The sequence below is a fragment of the Sesamum indicum genome, linkage group LG3 (assembly GCF_026168435.1).
Source record: "Sesamum indicum cultivar Baizhima isolate 11 linkage group LG3, ASM2616843v1, whole genome shotgun sequence".
In the NCBI taxonomy this organism is placed as follows: domain Eukaryota; kingdom Viridiplantae; phylum Streptophyta; class Magnoliopsida; order Lamiales; family Pedaliaceae; genus Sesamum; species Sesamum indicum.
In genome coordinates, this window is record NC_142659.1 from 29,143,307 (window position 1) to 29,156,776 (window position 13,470).

Below are 13,470 nucleotides of genomic sequence, written 5' to 3' on the forward strand. Positions count from 1 at the left end.
TTGACTTGCTTCTCTGTATATACAACTCTCTCTCTCTATATATATATAGCTTCGTGTTTATGATGTTGTCCCAGCCAGCCATGAATGCAGGTGGGTTTTGGCAAGACTGAAATTAGAAGACGGAATCAAGTTTCAAATACTCCAAAACAATGCCTTTTTTAGTTGTAACACCCTTTCTTGGCTTTCTCGTTTCTCTACTTTTCACCTTTTTTGATATATCCGGCACTGCAACATTCAAACGCCTTTGATTATTAATGAATTTGGTCTCATGAACTCTTCTCTTCTCATCTTTGCTTTTATTTTTTTTTCCTCTCTTTCTGTTCGATATCTGAATGTTTTGAGTCAGATGAATTAATGGTTAGTTCAGAGAGAAGAGAGAGAGAGAGAGAGAGAGGGAGGGAGGGGCTGAAGCTGAACCTGAACCTGAATCTGAAGCTTTTCTTTTTTCAGTTCGACTGAGGAGAAAACTCAGAAAGGTTTGCAGCCTGCATCTCAATGGCAATTTTTTTTGTTTTTTGTATTCTGTGACTGAATTGTCTGATCAATGCATTTATGTATCATACGTACACATGTATGGAAATGCCCATATCTCCAACAAAAATTAATTCTTTACTTAGTACAAGATTTCATTTTTGATGAATAAACTAATCATATATACATATATATGTATGTAATAAGACTATCTATATAAAAAGAAGAACTTAGGATTTCACGAATTGGTCTATATTTCAATATGTCATTATTACAGTAATAATGAGTAGTATTATTATCCATTAGGAAAGAAAGTCCCACTATGATCTACGAAAGGAATTAGGCCATCATGTGTGTTCTGATTTTATATATATGGTTAAGATCTCCATTCCTCGGTTTTCTGAAACTGTGAGTCAGTCACGCAAAAGTGAGGAAACAAACAGAGAGGAGAGAACAAAGACGAGTGTGTGTGTGTGTGTGCATGTATATTTAATGTATGTGTATGTATGGAGTAAAAAGAAAGTTCTGAGTTATTCCACGAAAGCGAAATGTGGGAAGAAACTGACCAAAAATGTTGTTTCAAATGTTTCTATCAACGCTTCTATACTTCTTCTCATCACCAGAATACCTTTGCCCTTTTCCCACTCAACTGTATAACTCATGCATCTCTTCATGGGTTAATTGCATTTTTCGTCCTATATCTTTGAGAGATTTGCAATTCTAGTCCTTTAATTCTGGGTGTAGCAGTGAGTTTTGTCCTGTAATTTCATCAAAGCAGAAGTAGTCCTACCATATCGTTTAAGAAAGAGTGGATTAAATTTGCCAAAAATTAAGTTAAATGACTAAAATTCTCATTTTCATTAAAGTCAAGGGACTAAGATTGCAATCTCCTACAAGTTAAGGGACCAATTTTTCCTTTTCCCCTCTCTTTATCACGTATGGATCTCCTTCTTTTCGTATTATACAAAAAATAAAATTTTATACACAATATATATATATATATATTATAAATGTAATAAAAAAACTAAACAACCCCTCTCGATCATTGATCTCGTGTTTATAAATGAACGAAGAAAAATACATATATATATGTGATACGTAAAATATGAAATATTAAAATGGTAAATTAAAAATACGAAATAGTCGACCCACATTCTCCATTATAAAAAGATGGGAAATTATTGGTAGATGCAAATGATTCCAAACAACCTACGCTTGAAATCTCGTATATATCTGTTTTTGCTATCCAATACACTTATCTTGATTCTTTGTACAACACAAATTACATGTAAGGGTAAAGTCTGAATGGCAAGTTTGACTAAGCATTTCTCTGCTACGTACCTTTTGCTTTTTATTGATTATTACTACTAGCAAACTGTTTTAATATTAATTAATTAATTTCTATAGACGGAAATAAATCCTGTGGAAATGCTCAAATGGAGACGGGAATCATCAAATATTTTAATAACATATAGGAACACTCATGATCTCCCAAATTATTTACAGCTACGACATGGGTCGGTGCTAAAAATCACTCTTGTCTTAATTAAAAATTCCTACAATATTTAAATAACCAATATTAATAAATTAGGTAATATATGTATATATATATATTAATATCTAGGATCAAGAAGAAGAAGAAGAAAAAGGGGAAAAGAGGTAAAGGTAGGAATAATGTTAGATTAGAAAATCTTGGTCTTGCAATGATTTGGTCTCACACATACACCAATTTTTATTTTTTTTTGAAGAAAAAATGAAGCCCTAAGAAACTCTCTACTTCTCTCGATAGTCTATATATACCTACTAGACCTTCCTTTTCTTGTCTTCTTTAGTGAAGGTCTCGGCACGTGACCGCTAAGTTGCACGTGCACAGTACATAGATATATACAAAATATAAATTGATCAGGTATATATGTATATATATATGTGTGTGTTTATATAGATATAAAAAGTGAAAGAGTATATATATATATATATATAGAGAGAGAGAGAGAGAGGGGTAAAGTTGCTTTAAGAAGATGAGTGAGTGTGAGTGTGAGTGTGTTGTGTTTGAGTTTGCATGAGGAAGAGGAAGAGGATGTTGCTTAACAGCCCAGTTTTTTGAAAGTTGGGAAAGGGGGGGAAAAAGGTTGAATTTTTGTATTGATTGATTTCTCTTCATTTAGTCTTTTTAGTGCACTTTATTGACATTGTATAATTTGGTATTTTTATTACCACTTTATTGACAATTTAAACCTTCGTATGTATTTATTTATTTATATATATATATATGTGTGTGAAGGGTATCATGCAGCTTTATGTATATATATATATATATGTATGTATGTGTGTGTGTGTGTTTCTGTCGAGGGTCGTAGAGCTAAAGCTTTCGAGAGACCTTTAATTAATTTGCTTTAATGGAAGCTTCAAAATATTCTTTTAAAGCCAATTTCTAGAAATGGGGTTGCATCATTACTTACTCCTCTTTCCTAATCTTCTCTTATTATATGCTAATAATGCTGATATATGATGCTATATATATTATGGAATATATACATATACACACTTTAATGTAATTTATCTTATATATGAGTAAATTATCCTCATTATATATATAAAAAAAAGAAATAAAAATTCACCTCCCGATTACTATTTTTTTTTATAGGAAAATAATTTACTTATTTTTAATATTATAGTGGAAGGCATTTTTCTCTCTCTCTATACATATATTGTATTTGAAGAGATGAAATTTTGAGATTGAATTCAACGACAGATTATAGTATTTTTTATTGATTAATTAAAAATAAATGTAATGTGAAAGAGTAAATTAAAGATGAAATTGATTCATTAGAATCATAGTTAAATTTCTCAATTTTGATGATGCCTTGTTTGGAGGCATTAAATATAATAAATAAACAAGTGTTGGATGCAGTACCTGCTAGAAATCATGCTTTTATCGAATTTTATTGTTACTCGTTTATAAAAATATATATTTATTTTGTTATAATGATGACAAATAGGCTCCTCTAACACATTTGAAAAAAAAGAAAAGAAAAAGAAAAGTGGCTTAAAGATTTTAAATCCATTTTAAAATTTTATTTTTTCATATTTTTAAGAGAAAAATTGAGATGTAGGTGGGCTGAAAGCACCCAAGGATTTACGTTAATAGGAACATAAGTAGTAATGATATTAAGAAAGAAGGGCATGATGAGGAAATAACTGAAAACAAAATAATGAAGGCAGGATTGGAGTGTACATTATTTGATGTGCTAACAACCTTGGAAAAATCATTCGACTAATTATACATACTTTTTTCATAATTCGTAGAGTTGAAGATTCATAATTTAGACATCATCATCATGTTTCACATCATTTGCAAGTTATTAGTTTCTGATTGTACATATAACATATATAGGATTTCCTTCATCAATTATCACCACTCAAATTTAAATAAAATGCATCATTGCAACATTACATTTCAAGAAAGGGGAACATTAATTGCAAGGTTCCCAAGTTTCAGTCAAGTACAACCTAATTATTTGAGAAAACCCTTATAATTGACTGTAAAACAACATATTATGAATCATGTCATCCCAATAATATTTTTATCATAAGTAAAATCATCGTGATTAATAGTGCAGTGAATAATTAAAGTTTTTTTACTGTGAAAATTTTGAAGGAAAATAATACGAAAAATACAGGGAAAAAAGAGCAAGGGGGAATTGTAGCTAGGTTTGCATTCATAATGAGTGACATGTCAACAGCAGTTAACCGTAACATGTCATAGTGTCTAAATATTTTCTATTAGCTCCTTACACAAATAATAGGAAAATCCAAAAGAAAAAAGGTAACAAATCTGACATGATCAAAGTCAAACAGCAAAGAATATTTGATTATTATCCATATGAAATAAGCCCTGGTCTGTAATGGGTTTTGGTCCGTTTATGTGGCTCATTAACCGGACAGTGAAGAAGCCCAGTACATTTGGACGTAAGACTATAGCTGGACAGTATGGATCCACCCCACCATCCATTTCAATGGCTCCAACTCTTGTTATTTGTGATCCAATTGGTTTACGACAAACATCAAAATACAAGTAAAAACCCTTTAATCAGATTACGGATTGAATTTTTTATTTTAAATTTTATTCTATACTTTATTGCAATTAATACATCCATGTCACGTTTGATATTTATTTAATTATATGAAAATTTTTATGAGTCATAGTGCATGTACATTAAATAAAATAAAAGATGCATTAGAACTTAAAATGAAAAATTCAATACGTGCATGCAGCCTCACCACTATACTTCTGAATCTTTGTTTTGAGTTCATGTGTGAACACGCAGACATGCTTCAACTTTATAGTCATAATTAGAGAAGAGGTTTTAAGGTTAATAATATATGACATGATTGATGTGTGATGGGTTATCAAGTTTTAGCTGTGGGTCTCTGAAACAGGCCGACGTACATGTGAGGCCCAAAAAATGTGAAACCAGCAGCCTCAAAGGTCAATAATCAGCCTAATTGCATTTATGAGAGAGTTGAATTTTTGCAGTGATCTTTATGAGTTCCATATGCATTGCATTTGCATGCGTTGCCTTCACAAACATACGCTGATGTTCATGTGTATCTTGTATTGTCCATGTTGCAATAAGACCAAGACATAATGCATTTAATTTGGATAACCATACTTAACCAACTTCTTGCTTATAAAATTTATATATACCTATCAGAAACGTCAACATTATTTATACAAATTTTTCTTGATATTTGAAAAATTACATATACATTCTCAAATAACGTCTGCATCATTAAACAAACTAACTCTGTGTTTTAACTGATAGGGATGATTTCTGTAATTACACCAAAAATATTAATAGTTTGTGTAAATAGGACATAGATAAGGAGTATAAATGTAAATATCCGATAAAAATATCTTGGGCTGTGTTCCAACGCTAAACACACAGTAATACATTTGTAAGTAGTCCAACTTAGACAAAAATCGATGTCTTGAAAGATTCTGTACTTGAGAAGGAACAAAGTAGCTTGTAGTAAGAATTCACCTCACTCTCCATCAAAGAAATTGAATTCAATGACCACACTCTTTTCCCCACCAAGAAAAAAGCGTACTTTGTGAAAATGAGAACACAATACTTGTAACCAGGCAACAAGCGTTACACGTTTTCTGACTGTTTGGTTCCTGCAATGGAGGGAAAACTGAAATCCCTCCAATTACTTGATATCATGTTGGAAGTAAAAGCAGAACAAAAAGGGGGACCACCTCTGATTTCTGTACTATAATAAATTCTGCCTGCAATTTCCAATGACAAATTAAAGGAAGAGTGTGGAAAAGAAGGGAATATATATATATATGTATATACATACATGTATTCTTTCTACAACTAAATTAGAATATATACCATGGATCATAGTTTTATGTACGTATAAATAAACATGTCTCCGAGAACATGAATTCTTGGCAATGTGCAGAGTTGGAAATTTTGAGAATCGTATATCGTTGGATTAATTAGACTCGATCGTCTCTAATGTGGGATGAAGAAATATGTTGTTAAAACGAATTTATATTTATATGTATGTACATATTTAGGTGTATTAGGTAACGATTTTAAGGAATTATTTGTGTGTAATAGTAGAGATAGGTATTATATAAAAAATAGAAGGTGGGGTGGGGTGGGGGGGAGGGGGGGAGATAAGATAAGGTGATAATGCAAAGTTAAAAAAATAGGACGGACCCAACAACAAAATCTCTCTCTTCTGGATTCTTTTATCCAATCGAACCTCTTATTGCAGAGAACATGTCCCTTTATTCATGTCTTCTTCATAAAAATATACTTTTTTTTTTTTTTTTTAAATTTTTTGGTTAATGGTTGGGGACATGCATGAATTCAAAGAGACTGAATATTCATGTCCTAGTGGTACTTCTGGTATTACAATTTGGACGGTGCTTGAGATCAGGGTGCTGTGCCGAGCTGAGATTGAGAGCGTTTTCTTGCTTGTTGCAGAAAAGCAGGCAGCCAAACAGCCCCTCAAACCACACACATGCTTCCTTTCCCTATTGCCGTGTTTGCCTGTGGGTGTGGAAGTTTGTGTGCAGTAATATTAAAATGTGATGATATGATTAATATATTTGTTACTATACTGCACCTAATTAATATATAGCGTTTAAATATAGTTTTTTTTTAGAATATTAAATATGTAATTGAATACATATACCAATATTTCTTAGTTCAAAATGCCGCCTAATTTGGAAATTAGTAATTTTTTGATAGATCAAGAATCTTCTTGTCTTTATACGAGCCTCGACCAATCCATTCTATAAACTCAGTATCCTCCCTAAATAGGCTCTTTGATCCCATGGGAAGTGGTACCATCCAATGAGGAGACATGATTATCAATCATATAATATGTTAAATTTATAAGTAATACTCGACACAAATATTTAATTAAAGATTTATTTGTTTATATACTTTCAGGAAAGGACTCTAACCATATAAAAGACTCAATTAATTAACCTAAATATTGTTAAGAGTATGATTATTAAAAGTGGTGGTAGCGAGTACTTGAGATTATCATAATTTAGGATTGTTGATCAATTTAATTAAGTTGAAAATAAAATGAAAGTGAGTGAATTATGAGACAAGGTAGGATGATGAGAAAAATAAAGTAAAAAGGATAGAATTTGAACAAATTAGAAAATTGGCAGTGTGTATTGATACAATGAATAAAGTTTGTCGCTTACCCCAAAGGTCGTCTTCACAACTTATATAATTATAGCACTATTTATACCCGTTACAAGTCCCTGTCATTCTAATTCATTTAAATATGTCCTCATTGGAATTTTGCCGCAGCCTCATCTCAACCTTGTCAAGGGAGAACTCTCTGTGCCCCCCCCCCCCCCCCCCACCTATATAGGTATATTTTAACTTAATTGGTAAATTTACTGTATATATATAACCAAAATATGTGTTGATGAGGTCTGGGACCTGAGGTTTGACTGTCGTGTTGCTTAATACGTCCCATTTTTTTTTTTCTTCTCAATTTAGTGTGAAATAAGAATGGTAACAAACACCAATCGTTAGAGGTACTATAGGGTTGCCCTTAACGTAAAACCTCTTATAGTCAACTCAGGCAACTGGTCCTTTTTAATTAATATAAAAGGTATGTTTCGTGGGTCGAATATCACATGCTACTTTGTTAATTTTATCAACGATAAGAAAATTACTTTTATCAGCCAATGAAAGATAAAAAAATTTAACATAAATGAATGGAGTATTATGATTAATTTAGTATGATGAATAATCATAGTTATCAATCCAAATTACCCCTGAAATATTGAAAAGAGGTAAAAAAAAAACCTTTGAAAAGAAAAATAAAGGGCAAAAAGCCTCCCCAACCTATAAAGTAGCTTATTACTCCTCTCCGCTGGGCAATGTAGTTTACTTATCCATTTTGCGACTGATTTAGCTATTTTGACCTATAACTGATCACTTTTATCCCCTAATTACTAAATAAACTGCATATGTTTTCATAGAAACTACATAGAATCCATAGACGAATAACCTCTAAAAGAAGAGAGTAACGTGCTGCAATATAAAAAAAGAGAAAGTGTTAATGTTTTTCAACTTTAGTTTTACTAATTAGGGATAAAAATAATCATTTACAAACCAAAATAGCTAATCAGTCGCAAAAATGGGTGAGTGAACTACATTGTCCAGCAGAAGGGGGCAATATACTTCTTTATTCAAATGTCGGGGAGGCTCTTTGCCCTTTGTTTTTATTTTTTTTTTCAAGGGAGCTTTTCGCCATTTGTTAATATTTCAGGGGGGTAATTTGCATTTATCTCACTTTTTATCTGAATTTATCGTAATTTATTTCATAATGTTACTTATGTTTACTTTTTCATTTTTTTTATTTATCTAGATGAGGGTTTGGAGAACCCCTACCCATTTATTAATAATTAGATTGATGTATTAATTGAATTGATGTAATTGTTCAAATATTGTAAGTAATAAGAAGTAAATGGGAAATGGGAAATAGGAAGGTAGTTTACCGGTGGTAATTCGGTTGAGAGCAGCACATGAGACAGTTGTAAGTTGTTGCAGTCATAACCTGATCCTCCTCGATTAGTGTGCCGACCCCAATTTGTTTCAACCTATATTTTGGGTTCTTAGGGTGGGGGTGGGGGAGACTCTGAACTTTCCAGAATGGTTGCTCCTTTTTTTTTTTTTTAAAAAAAAAATTCCACTATCATTTTTAATTATACAACTTACCCTGTATAAAGCAATTATTTAATTCTATTCAAGATTTTTGATCAGATTATACTTATATTTTAAGATAAATATTTATATAGATAACCCTAAAATTAAATCTAATTATACATATACGCTCACATTTTATAAAATTATAAGCAGACCCCTAATTAAGGGTCGGGTGTCAATATAATTTCCCCAAAAAATATTTATGTAAATTTTTATCATTGATGGGATGTCAATGTAAATTATAATTACAACTTTAAGGGATGTAATTATAATTTTATAATCAATAATAAAGAGTATTTGTGTAATTAGATTTCAAGAGGTATTGCACATAATATAATTTACCATACATTTTATTTGTAACTATTAATCAATAGATTAGGGTTTCGATTCTTAACAAATTTATAATAGGGTATATTTGGATTGATGAATTTGGATTTGAAGAAAGTATTTGGAGAAAGGATCTTCAAAGAAATTTGAACCCATCCATATTCATCAAAACTTTCAAAATTAAAAATGAAAGAGTTTGAAATCCTTTAATTATATCTAGAATTATAAAAACATATTCAAAAAACTTATTACAAAGAATTTAAAATTCATGATTTTAAAATTTTCAATCCAAATACAATCATATGGTATAGTGCTTCTACAATTTCAATCGTTATTGCTAGGATCAAGATATATATAGACACAAGTTTTACCCAAGGAGATTTTGTAGATGCTATTTCACTGTTTACGTTTCCGTAATATATAAAAGAATGATATATAATTGTTTTATTTAATTTGTTAAAAATAATAAATTTAATTTAATTTATTTTAAAGGACTTATCATATTAATTCATAACAACAATAATAATATTGAGGAGGAATTGTGGTTTAAGTATATTGAACATGCATGGAAGCACCGGCACCGGAGTTTGGGGGGCGACCCCCACCGGCACCGGGTGGTGGAGTGGCAGATTTAAAGAGGGGTCTCTGACGAGTGTCATGTGAGTGGGGTTTTAGGGTTTTTAAAAGAATGTAAATTTTAAGCCAAAGTTAAGAGTGAGTGATCAAAGCGTCCACTCAAATGCACACATACTCATATACTATATATATTTGTGCAACCACCAAAAGCACTTATGGCAACCCTGGAACAGTTGGTAGATTACATCTCTGGCATTGGGCATTGGCACTGCAGTGGGCCAAATTCTTCTGTTAAGCCAACATTTTCATCAATCCCGCCCCTTTTTATCATTTCCACTATCTATCTATATTTCTATCATAAGTTGTAGGAAAAAAGATGTTGAATTACAACAAAATATTCAAACCCCATAAATAAATTTACTTAAATTGGTCACTGCTCCATAAGTAATCTATTTCAAGTTTCATTGAAATATAAGGGAAAATTGTAATTTTAGAGTTGTGTAAGTGTACATAATAGTAATTTTAGTTCTGTATGAATTCATTTTAGTAATCTATTTTCAGAATCTTAAGAATGTTGCAATAAATAAAGGACAAATATACTCAAAATTCGAGTAAATAGTCGAAAAAGTGCACGTGACCTGCTTAATTGGGTGCCATTTTTCGTCTATTTTAGCAAATTTTGACTATTTTTGTCTTAGTGTGCAAAATTCTTAAATTAATAGGATAAAATTGGCAAAATACAATATTATGATATAGGACTAAAATTGTCGTTTCCCGTACTTTCAAGATTAAAATTATAATTTCTCTTATATATTATTTGTATTATTTATTTATTTATTTAATAGTGAAAAAACTGAGATTCCAAGAGAGTTTGTATCTATGATTTCAGTCCATTGAAAATATTGGAATTGCATGATCAAATTGTGCAATATAAGTTGTTTATTAATTGGTTATTATAAATTGTAATTTTGTTAGGAGTGATCATGTGTAAGAAATGGCCCATGATTATTTCAGAAGAGTTGATCTTTTATATATATATAGAGAGAGATAGAGAGAGAGAAAGAGGGGTAGCTAGCTAGCGAGTGATCAATTTGCAGGATCATTGCTTTTGTATACAGCAATATAATAATCATACACCCCAATATCTGACATTTCTCATATAATGTAGCAGCTAAGGTAGAGAAGATTGTTTTATTTATTTTATACATCTTCATTAATTTCTCACAATTTTGATTTTTTTTTTAAAAGGAAAAAGTTCACCAACTTTATGATATTTGACATTATATTATTTAATAAAAATAAGTGAAGCATTTTTTATAATTCGTATATTATATTTATTACATAATATGAGTGAAGTAGTTGTTATATATATACATATATATATATATATATATCTTTGGCAGTGGCCTCAATTAGCCTGTTCCCCATATCACTATTTTATTCCTCTTCAGTCTTCTCCCCCTTCATTTCCTCACCATCAGACCCTAATGCTACTGTGAATTACTCCCACTGCACTACTCCTTCTGATACAACTCTCAGTCTACACGCTCTTCTCTTCATCTTACCCATCCCTCTGTCCCCCAGCTTTTCTTTCTCCTACAAACCCCACTTTCTGCCCATTTCTCCCGCTCCTTGTATATATATATAATATATATATAACGGAAGCTAAATCCAGGGAGCCATGGATATCGACTTCATGAAATCCGCTGCTGAAGATCAGATGGAAATGATGTTGCTGCAGATGGAGAAGCTTCCTGATTTCTCGGGGAATTACTCTGATGTTAATGAGATTCCCATGATGGAATTCAGCAGCAGCCATCCTGGGAGTTGTAGTAATGTTGCACCCATCCCTTGTAATAATAGTCTTGATCAAAATTTACATGTTTCTTCGCCTACATTCATGAACCTCCAGCCTTCCACCATATCGTTTTCCGGCGGGGTTCATCATCAGGACCCATCGGCAGCAGCCTTCCTCCAGCAGCAGCCGAGTTCCAGTGGTGGGAGATGGAAAGCGGATGAATTTTCAGGCGGGTCGCAGCAGAAGCGGAATTCAATGGCCGCGATGCGGGAGATGATCTTTAGGATAGCGGCAATGCAGCCGATCCACATTGACCCGGAATCCGTGAAGCCGCCCAAGAGGAGGAACGTGAAGATATCCACTGACCCTCAGAGCGTGGCGGCACGCCACCGCCGGGAGAGGATAAGTGAGAGGATAAGGATTCTGCAGAGACTGGTCCCCGGGGGAACTAAGATGGACACTGCTTCGATGCTGGATGAGGCGATTCATTACGTCAAGTTCTTGAAAAACCAAGTTCAGTCCCTTGAGCGGGTGGCAGCGAATAGGCCGGCTGCCGGGATGGGATTCCCGGTGCCGATGTCTAGCGGGAACTACTTTCCGGTGGGGGCAAAAGGGTACCATCAATCATCGGCGACGAATGTGCAGCATTTGGCAGATTCTTGATACGGAGAAGGCAGAGAATGAAGGCAGTACGTAGTTTGTTAATTAGTGCAAAAGGGGTTGTGTTTTTAAGGGTTTAATTCTTGATTGTGGGGGTGGTGTTGTAAAGAAAGAGAGCTCGCTTAATTTCCTCATCATTGCCAAATTATGTCATGCATGTGTATTCCTGGAGAATAATACTACAATCTTGGCACATAATATTTCATCAAAGATTCTGATTTAATTTCATCATATTATTACATCTCATTCATTACGTATTCCAATTTAAATCATAAAATTCATCCAACACTCTTTATTTTCTGTGCTGCTATCCTTAAGCGGAAAGGAATCAACACTGACTATTATGCTGAGGTTACAAGCCCATGTGCAAACTATCTCCAACACCAAGTTTTGTCATGTAAGAAGAAAAGAAAAATCTAGAGAGAGATGAGCAATAAAGCGATGAGAGTTGGGACCAGTGAAGAGCTTGGTTTGGGGGATTTGGATGGTCAACCAGCCTACACATGCTCCTTAAACTGGTTACTTGTAGGTCCAGTTAAACATATACATGTGCCAAGTCATTGGAGCAAACCTCTCTTTCCGCCCCAAAATCATCATCACTTCATTGCACAACTAGGAAGCATTTTGGGGATTTTGATGTTCAGGATCCTCCAATTCCCACCCTTCACTTGTCCACATATTCTCTATTTGGGACTCCCGGAATTCAATGTATAATAGTTGTGAATTCATGGATTATAGCATCATCACTTTACACCAACGTATTTAAGTGGACAATTTCATTAAATTCTGCTTTTCAAGTTAAAATTTAAAGCCTTTTTTTTTTTTAAAAAAATAGAAGTAGCACGAGACCTAAATTAAATTTTTTCTGTCAAAAAAATATGCATTGAACGTAATTTCCAGAACTGATTTGTTGGGATTGAGACCTACAGCTTTTGAAGACCTAGTGTTTGATGACCCGAAGAAATATAGACGTTTGATTGGTGGGTTAATGATTTTGAAGGGATATTTTATTTAATTAGGTCACTCGTTCATATTATGGAAGACAAAGAAATATAATATATAAGAGAAAGTACATGATTAATTTACTTCTAAGTACAAACAAACTTTATTTAAAATAAAATGCATGTATGATTGAAAGAATTATGGGAATAATGAGGAGTGGATGTTGGCCCCATTGAGATGCTAATTGTGGAAGCCCCCGCGTGAGATTATATGCCAAAATCTCACGAATTGAAGAGTGTTGGAGCATAAGGCAAATCAAGAAAGGCATAATTGTGATGGGGCTAAGACACGAGATGTCCACGTGAACCACTGACATAGTGCGGTGGTCTTTACAATTCAGCGCTCTTAATCGCATTCTATTACCATTCCACTGCC

The 13,470-nt window shown here is 32.9% G+C and overlaps 1 pseudogene; it reads left to right on the forward strand.

Annotated features, from left to right (window-relative positions):
• Positions 1 to 10,996: 10,996 nt before the first annotated feature.
• LOC105159157 (transcription factor HEC2 pseudogene) lies at positions 10,997 to 12,321 on the forward strand (annotated as a pseudogene).
• Positions 12,322 to 13,470: the final 1,149 nt, after the last annotated feature.